General features: G+C 40.0%; 7 pseudogenes across 7 annotated transcripts; 4 read left to right on the forward strand and 3 right to left on the reverse strand.

Moving 5' to 3' along the window:
* Positions 1 to 2295: 2295 nt before the first annotated feature.
* Positions 2296 to 4411, reverse strand: AT5G29024 (annotated as a pseudogene; the record flags this gene model as incomplete). Its single annotated transcript has 1 exon — positions 2296 to 4411.
* A 973-nt stretch (positions 4412 to 5384) lies between these two features.
* Positions 5385 to 6640, forward strand: AT5G29026 (annotated as a pseudogene; the record flags this gene model as incomplete). The annotated part of the gene is made up of 1 exon: positions 5385 to 6640.
* Positions 6641 to 8245: 1605 nt separating this feature from the next.
* On the forward strand, positions 8246 to 9740 carry AT5G29028 (annotated as a pseudogene; the record flags this gene model as incomplete). Its single annotated transcript has 1 exon — positions 8246 to 9740.
* A 382-nt stretch (positions 9741 to 10122) lies between these two features.
* AT5G29029 lies at positions 10123 to 11580 on the reverse strand (annotated as a pseudogene; the record flags this gene model as incomplete). The annotated part of the gene is made up of 1 exon: positions 10123 to 11580.
* A 2544-nt stretch (positions 11581 to 14124) lies between these two features.
* AT5G29031 lies at positions 14125 to 14589 on the reverse strand (annotated as a pseudogene; the record flags this gene model as incomplete). Its single annotated transcript has 1 exon — positions 14125 to 14589.
* Positions 14590 to 15856: 1267 nt separating this feature from the next.
* AT5G29030 lies at positions 15857 to 20104 on the forward strand (annotated as a pseudogene). The gene has a single exon.
* A 1083-nt stretch (positions 20105 to 21187) lies between these two features.
* Positions 21188 to 21616, forward strand: AT5G29033 (annotated as a pseudogene; the record flags this gene model as incomplete). The annotated part of the gene is made up of 1 exon: positions 21188 to 21616.
* Between the last annotated feature and the right edge of the window lie 252 nt (positions 21617 to 21868).

The raw sequence follows: 21868 nt of genomic DNA on the forward strand, positions 1-21868 counted from the left end.
CCACTTATGTCTCTTAAATTGTTTTGCTCCCCCAGTACTCAATCTCTTCTTCACCCACTTCTTTGTTATGCTCCTTACTCTTCATTTAAATGATCTCTTTCCTTCTAATCACTTACTTCTTCTCAGCTTCATCACTTCCCTCATGCCTAAATCTGATTAATAAGTCTTACTCATCATTCTTCCAAATGATTTCATTCATCTTCCATTTTCCTCCTTCCTTAGAAATGATCTTTCCACCTTCGGCTCTTGTCCTCTACAATTCGCATCTCATCACCCACCTTGGCTCTTACTCTTTATCCAAAACTTCTACTCAACTTCTCTTTCACTATTCTTTAGTTTTCTCCAAAACCACTCACTCGCTTCTCCACTTGACCTCACTTGAGTTACAAGCCCTTGTTACTGAACTCGGCCACAATGCTTCACCTCTTTCATAATTTTGGTTGCGGTTCCCCACGGCCATCCATTCTCGGTCCAATCTAAATGTACAATTGCAAGAACGACAAGGGTAATACCTAACCCATTCCCCACTAACTCAGGACATACCGGTTTACCTAGTTGCTTTTACGACTCATTTACTCGATAAAACTTTTAGAAAACGTGTGTCCCGTGAGCATCATGAACCATGCTCTGATACCAAAAATTGTACCCCGAATCGCTCTATGGCCGGACAAGCCAAGGGCAACCCAGAAACGCTACATTGATAGCTAACACGGACAACCCAACTTAGGTTCCAAATGGCTTTAGACCCTTAGCCAGATTATCCACATGAACATCCCTCACGAACGCGGTTTAGGCTTTTCAACCCTTGCCATGATCGTGAGTTATGTCAGTCCGAACAAGACTAATATCGCATGAAACACACTCTTTATATGAAAATAATTTTTTATAATATAGAAATTTCTCAGACAACCAAGTATCCAAAACGTTTCAACAATGGGCCCTTGAGCATACACGCTCAAATCCAACAAAAATCATAATCATAAGTTTTGCAAAAAGCAACAAACTCTATACCGGCGTTCCTACGTGAGCATCCCTTTAATGGTTCCCACTAAGGTTTTCTGCGAAACAAAATGGAGTCATAAGTAATCTAAGATTACTTAGTGAGCCCGGTCTACCTGCAACAGATATTAGTTCCCCATCCCATTATCATAACACGAAACACGCAACAGAGAATAACAACAAAAGGTAGCTTGCCGAAGCATCTACCAAAAATATGCACATGCAACTAAGACTCAAGTTTTATTAAGTCTTTTAAATAGGGCCCGATATGTTGCCTTCAAACACTCCCACACCAAAAACACAAACTCTCGGGATCTCTCGCTTTACAACCACAAAGGCATATAACCAGAGCATCCCTACCTAACGCTACACCGTCGTGTAGACAACTCGGCCAGGGTAGCTAGCCCCGTCTCTCCGAGCCCTTTGCACTAAGTGGCGATCAAGTAACAACGTTAACAAGATCCCACAATAGCACGGTTCACTACGAAGGTCAGACATACCACGATCTTGATAAGCTTATGATCTCTGCCTCGTACCACGAGCACCACGTATCAAGACCCAACATTTAAGATATTATGAGACATATTGTTACTCAAACTCATAGAATCATCAATATTCTTACTCACCACAACCTCCCAAACATAAGCCTTAAAGCATAAGAATTTAAACGATCTAATATGCGGCTTAGTACCATCACACCATTAATCAATACTCATATAATTCATGAAATAAATCAATGAATGCAAGAGTATATGATCATGCAACCAAAAAATCAATCAATCACCCAAACAAACACTCAAACCTATCATGCGCCATATCACACGCTTCGAGACTCACAGAGATTCGGTTGAAGGTTTAAGGTTAGCTTCAACGATTCTCGGACATTCCATGGCTTCCCAATCTTGATCCCAGCTAAATTTAACTCTCCTCATCTTGATCTAACACCTCTTGATAGAAGCAGCCTTGATTCATGAAGCTTTACTCCGAATAAACATTTATGGGACGGGTTCCTCGGAAGGTTCTTGATCGGACAGAATAACAGCATGGATTTCTCGCTCATGGGCAGGAGTTCTCGATCACGGACATGATTTCTTCCCTCACGGTCAAAGAATCTTAGTCACGGGCAGAGTTTTTCAATTGTGGGCAAGTTTTCTCTCGGTTAAAGGCAATTTTTATGAGTCGGGCAGCCTTTCGGTTCTATCTCCTTTCTCTCATCAAATGGCTCGAGTTTGGTCAAGTATTTATAAATGGGACAGCTTGGCCACCAAGCAAACGCATGTCATCTCGTGGTGACACCTTGCGGGACACATGTCGCCCGCCCGTGGAGACACATATGCTGTAGAAATGGGACGATGACACGTGGAAAAGGAAACTTCGGCTCCAATCCTCTTAAATTTGGCTTCAAGCAACTTTGATTGGGCTCCAAGTAAGCCAGCCCACGTGTCCATGGCGTGGTCAAAGGGCGGTCAACGCCCGTCTGGGCAAACTTTGCCCGCGGCACGCCCGTATTGCCCAATCTTGCCCATTCTTGCCCATCTTTGCCCATTTTTGCCCAAATAGTAATTTTGTTTTCCCTTTGATGGTTTAACACCTTTTGGGCACATATGGGAATTGACCATGTACGCGGGGCAACTTCCTCTCGTTTTGGCTTCGCCTAGATGACCCAACTTTGAACTAGAATTGGCCAAGTTCATTTTTACCTTGCCCATCTCTTTGGCTTTCGTTCCTTAACTATTTCTTTCTCTTCTAATTCTTCCTCGGTCGTTCCTTGATGTTTTCCCGTTTGGCCGCTTACCCTTTAGCGAGGGTCACTACACTGCCTGTTCAGGGTTTGCCACGGTGTTTACCTGCTTAACGTTCACATTCTCTGGTTCCATGTCTTCAATGGTTAAGCCCCCGCCAATTTCACCAGTTAGGAACTTGGCTGCCAATTTTGCACCGAGGCTACGACATCTAGAAGTGTGATGGCCGTAGCTCTTGTGCAACTTGTAGTACTCCTGCTCATTTCCCGTGGGTTGATCCTTCATCCACGTCCTTGGCCATGGTCTCACCCTCGACCTAGGGGTGTATCGGCTTGTGATTGTGGGCTCCGGAGAAGTTTCGCCCTTCATGGTGTACGAATGTCCCGCCTTGAGCGCCCTTTTTATGGCTTGGAGCGCTTGGTTGGGATTTTTCGCCACGAGGCGTTTGGTTCGGCGGCTCGTGCCTTTTCGACAGCCATTCTATTTCTTCCTCATGAGAACATAATTCGAGGCTCAGGTGCAAGGCGTCCAAGATTTTTTGTGGTTTGGACAAATTTAACTCCTTTCGGAATTCGGACTTGTACCACATCCCTTCTTCAGAGCAGAGAGAGTCGCGACGTCATTGATTCCCTCGACTTTTGCTAGGGTGGATCAGAACTTTGTTAGGAAATCCCTAAGTGTCTCGTTCAGCTGTTGAGATAGCGACCAAAGGTCGGCATCAGACGTGCCCGGATCGATTAGCACCGAGTATTGCTTGAGGAAGAGCGTCGATAGCTCCTGAAAACTGTTGACAGAATTTCCTTCGAGTCTTGAGAACCAATCTAGGGCTGGTCCTTTCAAATGTTTAACGAACATATAACAGAGACCGGTGTCTCTTTCCTCAAGCCGTAACTTGGCTCGGGCTATAGAGATTATGAAAGACTTCAAATGCCCCTTCAGGTCGGATGACCCGTTGAAGTACTCGATCCTTAGCTTTCCTGGGTCTGAAATTATCGCGTTAGAGATCTTGCGAGTGAAAGGCGTGTTGTGGGATTCCACTAGGATGCAGTCGATATTTGGGGCTGAGGAGACTGCGTTGTGCATCTGTGATCGTACGAGCTTCATCTCGGTTTCCGCCTTGGCTAGGGAGAGTTTGATGGCGTTATTTCCAGCTTCCTAGCGTATTCCTCAGCCCATCTAACGTTTTCTTCCAAATCTTCGCCATCGGAGACTTCGATCTGGTCAACCTCGTCAACTTCGGCTCGGGGAATTGGATCCCGCGGGTCGGCTTCTTTCCCTTAATCCATCATATTCTCTCCCGAGGCTACTGGTTCTGCTCGGGTTTCGCCGAGCCCTGAAGGAGTTTGCCGAAATGGCCTCGTTGTGTTACCTGGTGTGTTGAACACAAGTCTTGTTGGATTGAGATCTGCCGCTGCTCGCCGATCAGGAAAGTGTCGTGCGCCGAAGCGATTGGTCCTGACCTGTCCTTGAGAAGTAGCCGCTTTGAGCTGTTGGGCCAAGAATCGGTTTGCTTGCTCTTGGTCGTTCCCCTTCTTCTGGAGTTGTGCCATCATGCTTCTCAGTCCTGCTAGGACTGCGGGAGCGGCGACTTCGGGAGCATTTGTCTGGATTGGAGGAACAGGGTTTCCCTCCATGTCAACGGTGGTAGCGGGGATCTGGTTGTTGGTCATCGTTGCTCGATCGATCGGTTCTGTGTTCTTGGAGTAAGAGAAATCTCTTTCCCCTCCTTCTAGCGCCGAATTGTGCGAGTCGAAACTCACATAGTCAAATTGTATTTAGGGTTTCTTCAAAGAACAGATCTTTGTGAGACTCTCAAAGAACAACAGAATTATTTGATTACCGTGGACGGTGCTCTTGATCTTATTACTGAAAAGATGATGATTCGATCGTACAAGTGTTTAGAAAAGTAAAAAATAGGTGTTTTGCCTTCAAAGTCAGAGCGTTTTGATAGCCTGAAGTTGAGAGCGTCTTTATGCGTGTCCCCTTTGTTCGTTCCTCGAGGCGCTTTATATAGGACCTTGGTAACCCGCCTCTCGCGATATTCCTCGGAAGATTTCCAGTTATCTCCGGGTCGGCGATAGGGGATATTTTCTATATGGAAATCTTCCTTATTCTTTGGGAGTTTCGGAAAACTTCCATATTCGATAATATCCCAAAGATTTTTTGATATGCTTCACCGGATTTTTCGGAAATGATATCTTGACCCTTCACTGAATTTGTATAAGTATCCTCCTCGGGTGGATATTCTACCTTGGGCTCGAACCGAAGCGATCCCCGAGATATAGTTGAGCTCGGCTCAGGTGTGTTTTCTGGAATAACACCCGAGCCAAGTATCGTTTATCTAAGGTGTTCCCCTGGGTCACAATGTTTCATCGCACCCGGCTTAGGGTGTGTTTCCTTGAGTAACACCCGAACCGGAACAACACCAAGCCTAGCTCCCGAAGTGCTGATGGTATCCATTTGACCGGCTCAGGTACTTGGGTGAAATCCGACCCCAACAAAACATAAAAACATTTAGCGCTTACAAACATTTTACGACTGTTAGAGTTTAGAGCAATCTCTAGTTACTTTAGTTCTTGTGATTTGTCATGTGTTCTAGAGTTTAAAAAGTTAGCATTAAAGGTAAACTAGTTACTGCTAGAGATGGATGAATTCTTGTCTTTATAGAGACTAGTTATCTTCTATGTTTTTGCTAGAGATGCATCTTTTTCTTGTCTTTATAGAGACTAGTTCTCTTCTCTGTTTTTGCTAGAGATGCATCTTTTTCTTGTCTTTACAGAGATTAGTTCTCTTCTCTGTTTTTTTACAGGTTTAACAGGCATAAAGGTAAACTATCTAGGGCGATTGCTGGAGTATTTAGGAGGAAATTTGATGGTCCATACTTCATTTGGAAGGTCACTCCTTTGAACATCCGAGAGAGATATTTCAGGAGTTTCCTGGTAAAATTTTCAGTTTTATCTTTCAAATATATATTGTTACTCATTTACTAAGTATATGTGCTAACTTATCTCTTTTATTTGTACTATGTAGCGGATGTTCTATTGGGATCATGGGCTTACTGAGGCTGTTAGAGCGGGGTTCGAAGTGATAGCCCAGAAGCGGATGAAGGGCATTATTAGTCAAGCTAAGAGGAGTGGTTCACAACCTCTTTTGATTCGTGATAAACTTTGGAATCAGATGTGGGTTCATTGGAACACCAGTCAGGCAATGGTGAGGAGTGAAAGTGCTTCACAGTGTAGAAACTCCGGTCGTGGCGGTCTTGGTCCACACAAACATGTATCCGGTCAGAAATCATTTGTGCAAGTTCACCAAGAATTGGTAACATTCCTCTAATAGTCATCCAAACAATTCACTATTTTCTTATATTAGTTACATGATTTTAATGTGTTTCAATTTCATTGTAGGAGGAACTATATGGGCGCCCTGTAGCATTTGGGGAAGTGTTTATGAAAACACACACTCGAGCTGACGGGTCATATGTTGATGCAAAAGCTGAAAAAGTACCTGAGATTTATAAGAAGACATGTGAAGAGCGACTGATAGAAATAGATGATGATGGTCCAGAAAATTCAGTGAATTCCTCTGAACAGTCAACTCATCGTGACCTCTGTATTGAAGAAAAGAATGAGATCTTTCTCCAGGTATAGTTTCTATGACACCCTTAATTTGTATGTGAATCATTCACTTTATATCGCATCATAGGATTATCTAATTTTAATACTTTGTTGTTAGCCTGTTATGTTGATTGACTTTGCATTGGTTTCTCTTTGTTTTAGTGTACTGAAAAAGATCAAAAGGGCAACCATTTTGGTCTTGGATCACTTGTGCAGACACTTAGCAAAGGGAAAATGAAAGAAAGTTATGCAAGCTCTTCTTCATCAATAGCTTTGAAACTTTAAGAACAACTACGCCGCAAGATAGCTGAGCACGACACTGAGAATGCAAGACGGGATGAGGACCAACGATAATCTCATAAGCGGATCTCAGGCTTCGAGATGCTTGTTCTGTACATGAAAGATAAAGATCCAGAATTAGTAGCTTTTCTGGCCTCTTCTACACCACCTTCAGCCACCAACACCATACCAACAGGCACCACACCGGCAGCCACCAACACCATACCAGCAAGCTCCACACCTTCAGCCACCATACCAGCAGGCAGCGAATTAAACTCATCCCCTTTGTCTAATGCTTTCTGAAACTCATGAACTATTTTCATATATTGTTATGTTGTAAACTTATTGTAGGATGATAATCTTTTGTCTGTTTAAGATGATAATGCTAAGTTATATTGGGTTTTAATCTTTGTAATTGGAGTTTGATTACTAAAATTTCAAATTTGGTAATTAATTAGGTTTATGATTAGCCAAAACCTGTCACTAAATTATGACCAAACCAATTAGAACAGTGTGACCAAATTCGAGGTTAAACATTTAGAAATACGAGACTAAAATGTGACCGCAAAAAGAGTCTACAGTTAGTCGCAACAAAACCAATACTCATTTGCGAATACTTTGGGACCATGGTTCTTTTTTCATAGACGTACAAAACTAGTTGCATTTACGTCGGAAAAGAGTAACTTATAACTGAGGCACATATTAGTCGCGTATTTATGACTGTTATGTATTGTCAGGAAATTGTCACAAATTGGCGACTATATTAAAACCGAAAGATTTTGCGACCGTTTTTTAACGACCAATTAAAGTAGTCCCAAAGTAGTCTTTACTAAGGTGTTTGCGACCGTCTGGGGACGTTTATTGGAGTCGCAAATGGCTTGTTTTCTTGTAGTCCGGTGACCGTTCTGCCATTGTTTAGATTTCTAGAATTATTGCAAGGCCTATATAAAGTTCAGTCTTGTGGCTCTTTATGTGTTAGAATCAAGGTTTCTAGATATTTCATTCACTCATGGTCAATCGATTGTCTGATGCTTCTTTTTTGTTGTTTTATGTCTAGGCTTCTTTTTGTGCTTATGGATTGAGAAATTGAAAATCTTTATGTTTTTGTTTGGTTGTTTAACGCTCTCTTGTAAGTTTGATTCCTAGGTTTTTAGTTCTGTTGTGTAACTTGTTTCATTCACTCATGGTACTAGTAAAGGCTTAGAGCTGTCTTTTTGGTTTCACTTTTATTTTTGATTTATTACTTTGACTTCAACGCCTTGGTTCATTATTAAACGATTGTTCCTCTTTCTGAATATTGAATTTAGAAACTTAATAGCTAAAATTTCATATCTCTTGGTGTTTATAATTGTAGATGCAAGGAATGAGTCATTATAGAAACTTTACGAGTAATAGAGGACAACGGTCTAATGGGTCTACTGCTGCTTGGAGTTCACAGTCCTCTCCTCATTCGACAACAAGAGCCTGTCCTCAGATAACTGAACCGGTGCAACGCATCCCATCTCTTTCACCACATAACACTCCTATTCAAGAGACATTTCAGAATTCTACTCACACTCCTTCTCCACCTGAAGGTCAAGCTCAATATCAAATGGGTTTGGACTTACAAAACTAGACCCTAAACGTCCTCCAAGAACACATTGGTAACTCCTTTAATTGTATAATGTGTATTTTTCAATTCAATGACATCATTAAGTTACTAAAGTCTGTTGTAGGTTTGAGGTTGATAATGAAGTTGGGAAGGTGGTCTCTAACTACATCAAATGATACTTCACTGAACCTCACGCTAACATCTCACAGGCACCTAAGAAGATTGTTGACACTTGGTTTCACATTTTTGCGGTAATTGATTAGATTTCTGTTTTTGATTTGTAGAAGTAGGTTTGCGGTATTAATTACTTTTATTTCCTTGACACAACAACAATATAATTGGGACAACTCAATTAACGAATTGGTTAAGAGGCAATTTACAATTAAGGCAGGAATCCGCTTGTGTGATATTGTTCGCAAGTGGAAAAGTAAGTAGAAGGAAACAGGTGATAAAGCAATGCCTATGTGGATGAATCCTGAGGTATGGAAGGGCCTCAAAGTTTTTTGGCTTGATCCATAGTCTGAAAATAAAGTGGTAAGTGTTCAAAATCTCGCAACACTAGTGTGGCCGGTCATGGTCCGAGTAGACACACCTCAGGTCAAAAGACATACGCTAAACGTGCATTAGAAAGTGTAAGTAATTTATGCTTTTCACTTTTTCTTCTCATTTTCCCAGCTTCATGATGATGATTACTATTTTAACTTTCATGTTAGGCTAAGAAGAATGGAGGTCAACTCCCTCCAATTGTCCAGATCATGGAGCAGACTCACAAGAGAAAGAATGGAGATTTCATTGATGGTTTTGTAGAGCAAATTTGCAAGGAAGTTTCAGCCAAGATCTTAGAGCAGGAGTCTCAGCTTTCTCCAGGTGATTCTGGCCAGCCTGGTGGCTTATCAACAGCATCAAAGGATCAAATCCTGTTCGAGGTATTATTTTTGAACTGTCTCAGCCTATTAAACTGCAACATGCTAGTTGTTCACGTTTTCCCTTCTTTTTTCAATCTTGTTTGAGTTTTTAAGTCTTATTCAATTGCATCATTGAATATAAGTTGCATCATTGAACCTTTTGAGCTATTAAGATCAATTGTTTGATGATGGGTTTGGTGATGATGGGTTTGGTGAATTTTTAAGTATAGTTCTTTGAAATGTTATGTGGTTTGTGATATGCATCTGTTTTTGTTTGATTATTCAGGCTACTCCAAAGAATAAAAAGGGACGGTATTATGGTGTAGGTTCTATTCCAATTATCCCATCTGCTTTTGTTGATCGACATGCTGGGGATGATTTTGTTGATCAGGAGACCTATGAAGCGGAGAAGAAACGGAACGACAAACTTCTAAAACGGATCCAAGGGTATGATTATTTCTTTGACCTTATTGCTGAAGATTGTCCAGCTATAGCAACAACACTTAGAACTCAAAGATCTACAACACAAGGAGCACAAGAGCAAAGAGAGGAACCACGAGACCAAACACAATCTGAACTAGCAGCAGTTCAACCATCTCCTCAAGCATAATATGATCTACTTATTTTGCTTTCTTTTGTTGTAATCAAAACCTAAATATTTCTATGCATTTCTTTATTAGAACATCAAACAATTTCAGTTTTAATCAGAATTCATATTTCCTATTGATTTCAGTTTTTTTTTTCCGATTGGTCTTAGCCTCTAAAATTCAAACAGAAAACCAAATTTGTGAAACAGGGTTTAAACTGGATTCTTGAACTATCCCTCGCAAATTCCTTGCTCTGCATGACACACTTACTTGCGTATTCATCACTAACTAGCAACGAAGTTGCAAGGAAACGTTCGATGCTAATTCGACGCAACATTGCGTCGGAAAAATTTGATGCTATTTCATCGCAAAATTGCGTGTACTTTGCAACGTTTATATTGTGTGGATATATGATATCCATTACTTTGGATATCTTTGAAACTTTTCAAGTTTCTATGAGACTTAGGAGAATATAATGCATCATTTAGTTTAAAATGAGTTCCCCTTGGCATTGTAAAATTGGCTTCGCTAAAATCAATTATAATCTTTCCATGGCCATATATACTACTCACACTTCTAGCTGAGTCTTTTATTTCAAGAGAGAAGAAGTACTTTTTATCTTTAAAGATTGTGCGCGTAGAAACACTATTCGCCAGACAAATATCTTCATCCTCAATCTTATTTTTTGACATTTTTCTGGGATAAAATATTTATTCACTAAAACTTTGACATAGACTATTTATATGTCGTAGTATATGATAATAACAACATTATCCCATAAAATAAAAGCATCTATAATGCTTGTCATACATAACATGATCATACATATAGCTAAATCTATTACATTGACTTTTCGTTGTCATGATCAATCGAGAAAATCTGTCTTATCAAGATGAGTATCATCATTTTGGCCTTTAAAGGGAGGTCCCGGCTCATCACATATGAGATTAGTTTCAACGTTCCTTTATTTTGCCTTTTTGAGACTTGATACATATTGGCTAAATGTTATGGTATACGACACATTTTGTACCAGTGTCCTTTTATGACGCATATGTGGCAAATGCTTTCAACATGTCTTTTCTTAACATGGCCAACATCATGCACTTGAAGATTTCTGTTAGTTTTTTCCGTGTTCAAATCATTGGGATGAGAACTTCTTTCTTTTACTCGGCCACGACAACGGCCACGACCTTTCCCACAACTACAACCACAACCTAGCCAAGGCCCGTGTCCTCACCAATTATCATCACTAGATGTATCAACATTCACTTCTAAAAGTGGAGTTGATCCAAGTGGGCGAGATAAATGAATCATCATCAAGAGCTAATTATTTTGCTCAGCAACCAAAAGACTTGCATCAACTCAGAATAACGAGTATATCCTTTGGTCCGGTATTGTTGTTGAAGGATTACATTTCCAGGATAAAAGTTGGAGAGCGTCTTTTCAATCATATCATAATCCCTCACTTTTTCACCACATAATATCATCTTAAAGGTGATTCCGAACATGGCGGAATTATAATCACCAACACTTTTGTAATCCAAAAACCAGAGATTTAGCTATTAATATCTAGCTTTTGGCAAAATTAAATTTTTTTATGATCAAAACGATTTTAAGTGATTGCCATAGATCCACATGCTCTTCTCTCGTGATGTATTCATTTTTTAAACTATCGTGGAGATGATAATGTAGGAATACCATGACTTTAGCTGCTTTGCTATTATATGATGTCATTTCAGATGCATCTTTGGTATTAAAAAGCCCAATTGATCTCTGATGAGTTCTTACATCGGATGTCCATGTCATGTAATTTTTGCTAGATAAATCAAGAGAAACGACATCGAGCTTAGGAAGCCTTGACATAATTATATAAATAAATAAATAATCATTCAATTAATAAGCCATTTATGGCATTTTGAAGAGGCGTGACCTACCATTCGATTAAGGAAGATGCATAGCCTCATACTCCAAAAATATCATGCATATAATATTATATAAATGATATCAAATGAATTTAACATAATTCAAATGTTACCTCAAAAGATGCTTGAACAAATAGACGATCGGTCCGTTAAACAATCATACGAAAAGACGATCGTGCAAATAACGTATGATAAAATATAACGCAAACAAATTATTATTATGTTATTATATGATTTGGGAAAGAATGGTAGAGAGAGACAAGAGAATACGGGGAACAAAGTAATAGAAGTAGAAACACTTATAATAACTCTCTTCGTCTTCTAGTCTCTCTTGCCAACGTTTACTTCTTTCTCTACTTGTAGTTTTTACAATGAAGCAACATATATATAAGAAAGAAAGACTTGGGGAGGAAGTCACTTGGTGATGAAGTGATATAGTGATAAGATCAAAGTGCTAGATGGTCTTAGAGTGCTATATACACATTAGAGTGCTCTATACACATTAGAGTGATATTTCAAATATTAAAACAATTTTTGTATGGTGCGCTAATTTTTTAATGTGCTATGAAAACGTCTATTATTGGTTGTCGAATTTTAATATCTCCAGCCATTTTGCTCTAAATCCATTTTCAAAAATTCCTTTCTTCTTTTTATAAGAAATTTTATTTTTAAAACAAACAATTAAATTAAGAAATTAACAAATAAAAGTAACCAATAACAAACACTCCCTCTCCTCTTTCCTATTCAACAAACATAATTTGGAGATTTTAGATCTCGTCTCCTCACTTCTTCTTCAGTTTCGATATTGAATCTTCCATATCTATTCTCTTTTTCTTTTCCATCGTGTTTATCTACCATTAAAGCTCATTTCAAAGTAATATTTCCATATTCTCTAAATTAGCAATGTGACAAGAATTTTATTAGATATAAAATTACCTAATGAAATTAATTGTTGTGAAATCTCAATTTAAATTAAAAAATTGTAGTTTTGTAAATTTGTTTGGTTTTTATGCTCATTAGGTTAGTAAACTTGTTTTGTTAATGGACTAAGGTCTTACGTTAGTAATTATGAATGAGGGTTTTTGGAGTAAACAGAGAAATATGTGTAAACCCTTTCTTGAAAATATTGCTCATGGTGAGACAAATGATTGACCATAGCTATTGCCTTGATAAGAATTTGGTTTATACTATTTTGTATAAGAGATTTGAGCTTTTTCAAATCAAGTCCACTTTGCATCTTTCTCACCATCAATTATACAAAAGCTATCGTATAATAGTGATGATCGAGATCCTGAACTGTAGCTGATATGGTTCAAATTGTCTCAAGACCACTCTCTCAAATAAGAGATCGTCGATAGTACTTAAGGGTCGGATTCCACAAAGTTATTTTGTTCACACAATAAACTAAAGTGTCAAGATTAAGCTAGATGAGTAAAATAAAATAAAAGAAAACAAAGTAAGCAAAAAGCAAGTCAGTTGGTTGTAAATCAAGATAATAAAACGTCAGGTTTAAGGTATTCTCAGTACACAAATGATTAGTAGATCTAGAAATAGCTAAGTTATTATTGAACCGTTCTTAAACTCAGACCCTAATTATCGAATAACCGGTGGTGTGCCGTGCTACTCACTATGCATAGATCTAAGATTTTCGATGATGTGTCGTGAAATCCTATAACTAAACATGCATTCTAAATGAATTTGATAGTTTCACCAAAGGATATAAACCGATCTTATTCGAGACGCCTATAAACGTTGGTTCATCAAATAGTAGTTCCAGTAACAAGTACCTATGGTGGGCCTACTACCTAAAATCAAGTTCTAGTTAGCTACTCTAGAACTAGCATTAAGAACAACCAAAGATGAAGAATCCTACATATAACCTAGCAAAAGGGCAATCTACTAAATCATATGAATCCCTAGTGAGAAACCCTAACCCTAACAAGAAGACTACTTAGACATGATGGATGAAACAAACAACATGTATGAGTGAGAAAGCAGAAACAAGTCAATAGAGAAAAGAGTTAGAAAAGATCTCTTAACTGTTATTGAAATCTCTGAAAACAAGGGATGAATAGCTTATGAAAATACTCTATAGCTTTTTAGAATAAAACTTGGTTGTTAGAAAAGAACTTTGGTCTAAACAATGACCTTTAAAATTATATATATTGACATAAAAACGTGTAGGGACTAATTATGAAATAGAATCGTCTTCTGGGGCAAATTTTCATATCTTCAACTGGTGTCATGGACTTTTCCTGGCCGAAACTGGTGTCGATCGACACTCTCGACTTGATCTGAAAGTGAATTCGTCTTTTGGCTTAATTTCTTCAGGTTTTGCTCCAAAATGTTTTCATATTTACATTATTGTCCCTCTCCATAGAATACGTGAAAAGACTCTATAAGAACTATATAAATAACAAAAAAACTCAAAAACCTATATCGAAAACATAGCTAAAAACAGTAAAAATAGGAATATATAAGTAGTAATAATTAGCATTCCACCATATGCAATCTTAAGGTGGATTCAATCCATAATGATCACTTTTTAATGACTCGGAAGCCTTTAATGGAAACTCCAATACAAAGAACAATTACTTAAACTATAGTTTCTCATCAACTTCCAACATATAAAATTGTAACAGGATTCATCTTCTTTAACATGATCATATAGGAATATTGAAGCATAAACCTTTCTTCTGAAGTACCTCGAATATCATTTCCAACTTTTTTTCTTCTTCTCGACGCGGTGGAATATGACCCTTGCACACCAAATCATCATTGAACTAAATCAATGAGATATTTTTACTATTGACGTGCCAAATTTACTCTGGTAATTTTCAGCCAAAAAAGGAAGCAACTTAATTTGGTGAGCTTTTCCTTCTGCGCCAGCATGTACTTATAGTTGTTCGAGATTATGTATAAATACTTTTATGAGTTTGTATAGAGAAAAAGTAAGACGCATTACTCCTCAGAGCTCGTATATAATACTTGTAGCATTCCAATAATTTGTATGTATTTTATATTAAAAATCCTAACGGAAAAGAGTTATTCTAAATGGATAAATCATGATCCTTAGCCAAATAGTTTTCCCTCATATTGATTATGGGCTTTGGCAAGTATCAGAGGGCATAACTGGTGAACATTAAGAGTAAAAATAAAAAGCTAAGTAGCTGAAAATAAAGGAAACAAAACAACAGTACATGTGAATGTCGGATTCACATACTCAAATATTTATTTGTTTAGTGAGAAGGATTATTCTTGAGGACAAAAATTGAATAGAAAGAGCTAAGTATTATGGAAAAAACTATGAGTTGGTATGAAAAATGTGTATGGTAAGTTTTAACAAAAATGTGTGTGTCTTCCATGGCTTCTTGCCCTAATACTTATACTCACAAATGACATTAAATTCCTTATTACACACAATTATACTCTCTTAAATGCGTCCGTTTCGGTCTTCGAATTCATTGCTCAAACGTTTGAATTTGAATTGACTCTGATCTTCATGGGCCTCGCCTTTTAACCGACAAAGCCCAGCCCATCCTTGACTTCGACTTTGCCCCCACCTCGCGGTGTGATCATTTCGCCCATAACTCGCCTTCTTCCCAAGTATCTTATGGGCCTTACTCCTTGTGGGCTTACTTTTCATCTACGTGGCAATCTTTCGTAGGTCCCAAACTTCGGTGCGGGATCCGACACCAACAATTAGCCCCCAAGTCTTCTCGAAGTGCTTGTCCAATTCGGAAGACTTTATTATCTTAATGGACAAAGATTGCGCTAAATGACTTTTTTATTTCCCACCAAAACCTTTTTTACTCCTTTGATTCCGGCATTGTCCGTATTTACCCGTATGACATCTATCACCATTATGACCGCATCTTCAGTACTACTATTAAAGCGGGAAAACTCTTCCATTTCCCCCACAACTCCCGAGGCGATTTCATCATCACCACCATCTTGCGTGAGGTAAATTCATTTTATTTCTTTCTTACTTTTACGCTTTGCCTTTAGAAAGAAAATTTTCTCTCTTTTTTCTCTGCAAACCTTCTCTTCTTCAAGTGCTCGATTTTTCCACTCTCTTCCATGTCCTTCGATGAGGGGGTTCTAGCAGCGACATATGCACTCGCCCGAACAATATCTCCGGTCCACACTATATATCTACTTGCACCCTTCAATCCCTAGAACGACTGAAGGATCTCTGCCGGATTCCGCTTGAGATTATGGTGGAATCGAAGATGCCTTACCCCTTAGAGTCCCTGGAGGACCATCTCCCCGGTTATTATTGCGTTTATGAGATCTATTTTAAGGGCTGCGGGTTGACCTTTCCTCTTCCCGAAGCCCTAGTTCGTTACCTAGAGGCTCTTGGAATTGCCCTACAGCAGCTAACCCCCAACCTTCTCTAAAACTATCTTGGGAATCATAACTATTGCGGCGGAAGCCAGATATGTTATCGGGGTCCCCGAACTGAACGAGCTTCTCAGCGTGAGAAGTTCATCGAACAAAACGGGGTATTTCTCGGCGTACCCAAACGCTAATAGAAACCTCATCTAGCATCTCCTGAACAAGGATGAAAACTAACATCATCCTTGGTTTTTGATTAAGAAAACCCCTACTTCAATCAGAAATCTTTCCGATGCACTCCCATCGAAGTGGTCTGTGAAGCCTGGTAGAAATTAGGTCACACATACCTTCTCTATTCACCTTTATTTTTACTGACCAAATCTGTTGTTTCACTTCGTAGCTTTCATCGCTCAAACTCTCCCGACCGAGGAATTCATAAAATTCTTCAAAATCGTCCTTGAAGGGGAAACCCTCTGGAACTCATTCACCCTTGATTGGTTTATAGAGGCTAATCGCAAGCTCAAAATGAGTCCACTTGGACAGCTCCTCCAACTTCCATTGCCTCCTCCTTTACCTCAAGGAACGTCAGCTCGGGCCCTTGCTTCCTGGCGCAAAACGTTTTCCAAACCGAGGGCTGAGGCCTGTGAGGCAAATAAGACATTTCTCATGTCCACCATCGACAAAAAAGAGTATAGTAGGACCTTGCTAGTCGACGATAGCAGCGCCGAGGGGGCCAGATCCGCTGAACGTCATGGTGGCCGTTCGCCTCGAAGAAACAATCTCCTCGTCGCGGCTCTCCTTGTCCTCTCCCCGAGGTGGATTGAGTAGCGAACCAGTCGCTGACTTAATTCGCAAAAAGAGAGACAGACCAGCCCGAGGTAGCTCTTCTCCAAGGAGAGAGAAATCAAAGGCTCGAACTGATCGTTCTCCTAGGTCATCTCCTCCACCTCGATTGATGGGTCCTCCTCCCCCTGTGGTCACATCTCCCCCTCCTCAACTTAGTGGCGAGAAGACTAACCGAGGTGTAACTCCTCGACAGGAAGATGCTGAGTCTCGGGATGCTCCCCTGAAATCAAAAACCGTTCTTGTGCCTCAAACCAAATCACTCTCAGGTTTGATAAATGGCCCTCTTCTTCTTCTTTCTTTACTTTTGCATTGTTCGTACTCTAAATAACACATTTTTATCCCCTCTTCTTTTATAGCAATGGAAACAGAGGGTAATGTTTTTTGGTGCTTCAAAACCCGAAAAGACGCTATCTTGCCAACTTTTGATAGATGGCGTCCTGCAATCCGTGAACGCTTCCTACTTCATGTTTATCACTCGTCTCGGGTTAGTATTGCTTCTTTCATGCTTTTTAATTTTGCTATTCCTTCATGAGCTGACTTGCTTAAAGTCAGGCAAACATCGAACTCAACGACATGGTTGAGCATTACGATGGGTTGCTGCTTAGTAGAGAACAGGACATCAACGCATGGAAGGGCAAGTTTTCTACCCTTGAAGCCGAAATCCACTCCCCTCTAGTTCTAAGCAAAAGTTAGAGGATCAAGTCAACCATCTCTCTTCCAAACTCATGAAGTCAAACTGCAAACTGCAAGATAAATACAGCAGACACGAGAAACTTCAAAAGGAACTCTCGGTTGCCCAAGGCAGGCTTTCCGAATCTGAATCAGCCGCTTATGCTTTGAACAACCAATTCACTGAACTTGAGGCAAAGTATAAAGCAATTGTCAAGCTTCGAGATGCCAAGTTGGCTAAGTCAGAGTCAAAAGCCATAAAGGAGGTGAAATGTCGCGGAACGGAGTTGATTCAGGGGGCTATCCTTTTCATTCAGACCGAGAAGACAAGATCGGAGCTGGAATCGGACATCAAGGATCACGAAAGCAACTTGCTCTTACTGGACCAAACCCACGAGGAGGATTTCTCTGAGGAGCAGGAAAGGTCCGAACTGAAAGCTGTTTTATCTGAGAAACGAAGTCGCCTTGCTGCTCTTCCCGCTTCATCCTCCAACCCTCAACACTTTGAGGAGTTCTTCACCGAGTCACCCCCTTTGAGTGAATCTAGTTTTGATTGGGCTGGTAAATTCCCTTATTAAAGCTCTTTACCTATAGGTTTTACTTATACTTTTTTCCTATGTTTTGATTGACTTGAGCTGTTTTCACCAAGCTCGAGTGGGTCGGTTGATATTGCTGCAACCGAGGTGTCTACCATACCGATAGGGATTGCTCAACCTGATCATGTTTTGCAGGAAGCTCCTCTGGTCGTGAACAATGAGACGGTGATCATCCCGGATGATGAATGTGATGTCGGGCATGAGCCGGATGCTCCTTCCGAGCAAGTCCCTACCACTGAACCGAATGAAACCGAGCCGACTGACGTTAAGCTAGAGATGGTTATGGATCCCTAGTCGCTGCGTCCACTTTGAAATTGGGGGTTGTCTCAAACTTTTAAGAATTTGAAATTTATTATTAGGATAAGTATGTTTTTTGGCTTAAAGAGGCTTTTTGTTTGAACAAGATTTATGCCTAAGGAGGCTTTTAAACCTTTTTCACTTTAATCCCTAGAGGGTCTTGCTAAAAATAGAGTGCGGGTTTGCAAATTCCGCTCTTAAATGCTTTTGACCATGTGGCTAAGTTTGGAGATTCTTTGGTTGATCAGACCTTTCTCTCAGAATGCGAGATCTGAGCTCGGTTTTAATGCAAATTCCCCACCTCGGGTTTAGTCAATTCGGTAAACTTGTTGGGCTTGGGCTTAACTATTTTACTTTGTATTTAATGGGATTTTCGTCTTAAATGCGACGGTTGCCATTTCCCTTCCCGTTCCTCGAGAAACAGGAAAAAGCTTCACGCCTTTGATGCAATAATTACCTTTTCTCCATTTCCAAAAATGGTTTAAACCATTCAGATACGCCATAATTATTGATTTTTTGGTTCCAAGACAAAACCTAACCCTCTATAAATAAAAGCTTATCTGCCGCCGAATTCTCCAAGTATGATTTCAAAAATTTACTTGGTAAACACTACAAGAATGGAAAACGAAGAAGCCTCCACGGTCTGTTCTCTCGACCCCGGTAGCCCACTGTTTCTGTCCGGCGATGGTTTCGAACCGACCAGTGTTCTCTTTCCCCATGCCACTTTCCACTTTCCTTCGAAAGGAAAAAAAGAGGCGTACGACTTCATGGACAAGGTCGAAATCCATTCCTCTTTCCTCTACTATGCTTCTTCTTCTTCCTCTCTTTACGCTTGTCAGTTTCTATATTTAGGTTGTTGATAATTATCACCACTTGTGCGATGAGAGGCAGCGGCTAGGCCTCAAAAGGCAGACTCTCGAGGCCCGTATCGCTCGAGTGGAGATGAAGGTGAGGGCCATGGAAAGTGATACCTTCCAATGGGAGTGGAGGAACTTCGACTGCGTAGCCAGGATCCCGACTAGGCTTCGGATGTATCTCCGTACTCGTGGTCAAGTTCCTGGCCCCGTAAATGCTCAGGTCGAGGTGGTCCCATCCGACAGCGAGGATGACGACGAAGAGGGGGACAACAACCCCTGGAAGCGCGTCCAGAATGAACCCGAGGTGGACGACAAAAACGAAGCGTCCTCTTCTGATATGTCAATATTTTGCATGATTTAGGCATTCATTCTTCACCACTTTGTCATTGTTTCATCCACATTTCATCTCATTAGGAGTTGTTTTGGTGTGTTTTGCATACTTAGGATGATTTTGCATTAGGATTGCATGTGTATTGCATATTTGGTTGTTTTCAGGTACTTTGGATGCTTTTGGAGTTCAAACAGAGGAGAAACAGAAGAGAAAGTCAGAATGCCCAATGACGCCTTCAGCAAAAGTACTCTATCGCAGCCTCGGAGCCATGCCAGGGCAAATCACCAGGAGGCCTATTTGCTCGTTCTGCACTCAACCAGACAAGCTGAGAACGAAGAAGAGAAGAGAAGCCAAAGCAACCACTCGATCACCACTCGATCGCACTCGATCACAGGGTCGTTGGACCATTCAATCTCGTCTTCACTGCATCTCACTCGATCGCAAGGGTCATGACGTGAAGATTCGCTATCTATCTAGTTTCCTTATTTGTTTTATTTTCCCTTATATAAGTAGCCTCTTAGGGTTTTCCCTAGGGCATCCCGTTTTTCATCCAACTTTTACATTTCGCAGCTTTCATAGCCGCAGTGTTTCTCCTGCGACTTTGTATTTTCACTTTCAAGTATTTGATATTCAGTTTTTGTTTAAGTCTTTCATCATTTCTATTATCATGTTTTCAATCGTTGCTTTGCTATTGTCTTTGATTATGTCTGAGTAGTGAACCGTATTTTTGAGGATGGGATAGAGTAGTTGTGGTTTACTTGGTCGTTTTAGGTGATTGAGTTTAGAATACTAGAATCCCTTATAGATTAGTTGCGCTTATTGCTTTTTTCACTGGCTAATGTGGAATATGAATCCAGACGTCCAGCGCTCAGAAGGCGTTTACTGGACGTTGGATCTATTAATTTCAGAGATATTTGCCTCACCCCAAGGGATTAGCTTGTAGAGAGGGTATTGGCTTTAACGAGTTGATTTGATATTGCCTGCTTAGTTAGAGATCGCTAATTAGAATTAGGTCAGTGTCTAGCTTTTCTTGAGGATTTCTATCACGGGAGTGAATTAATCTGTTGTTGAACTTGTTGTCTAGGGATAGCTTCTGTGAAGTTTTGTCCACCGCCTGAATAGATTAAGGAGGCCACACTATTCGATTACCCCATCCTTAGGAATCGTTTATCCATTTGACAGCCTGTTATCATTTGATTTGTTATTCACCTGCCTCTAATTGCCATTTCTGCTTTTAGTTTCATTTCATTTCTGTTATTGCATACTAGGACTGTTAGAACCAACCAACTCTCTGCTTGACTTGAATTAGAGCTTTCTAATCATATCTCATCTGTTTACATCACATCGGATTGGATTGACAACCTAAAATACTACAACAACAGGATAGTGTTTTAGGATTAATTGAGTAAAATCTTAATATCAATTTGGCGCCGTTGCCAATTTGGTGTTTGTTTGCTATATTTGAGATCATTATAAGCATTAAGATCAAGTTCGTTTTTGTTACACAAGTTACTAACATTGTGCCCTTTCTGTCTTTGTTTTTCAGGTACCTTGCAACCCGCTTTATAGACGCATCTCTGATTCGTCTGTTATAGCCCGGCTGCTATCTGTTGCATGTATACAAGGTCACAAGAAAATCAGAACGTCCTATTCAATGATAACATCGATCGTATTGCTCGCCAACTGAGAGAACAGACAGAAACCGACACAGTGGCTGACGTTGTAGATGAGCAAGAGCAACCTACCAACATTGGTGCTGGTGACTTCCCTCACAACCACAACCAGCGTCATGGAATTGTTCCACCTCTAGTACAGAACAACAACTTTGAGATCAAAAGCGGTCTCATTTCAATGGTTCGGGGGAACAAGTTTCATGGCCTGCCAATGGAAGATCCGCTAGATCATCTTGACGAGTTTGAAAGACTCTGTGGCCTTACTAAAATCAATGGAGTTAGTGAAGATGGTTTAAGCTTCGCTTGTTTCCATTCTCACTTGGAGATAAAGCCCATTGATATGGTTCAAATTACCTTGAACTACTCTCTCAAATAAGAGATTAATTGCAGTATTTTAGGATCAAATACACGGAGTTCTTTTGTTCAAACAATGAGTTGAATGTCAAGATTAAGCTAGCCGGGTAATAGTGAAAATAAAAGAGAACAAAGTAAAAAGACAGCGGGATGATTGTGTTGTGAACGATTTAATAAAGAGCTAGGAACAGGGTATTCTCTGGAAACTATTGGTCAGTAGATCTAATGAAAGCTAGGTTGTTATCGAACCATTCTTAAACTCAAACTC

The sequence above is a fragment of the Arabidopsis thaliana genome, chromosome 5, assembly GCF_000001735.4.
Source record: "Arabidopsis thaliana chromosome 5, partial sequence".
Taxonomy (NCBI): Eukaryota; Viridiplantae; Streptophyta; class Magnoliopsida; order Brassicales; family Brassicaceae; genus Arabidopsis; species Arabidopsis thaliana.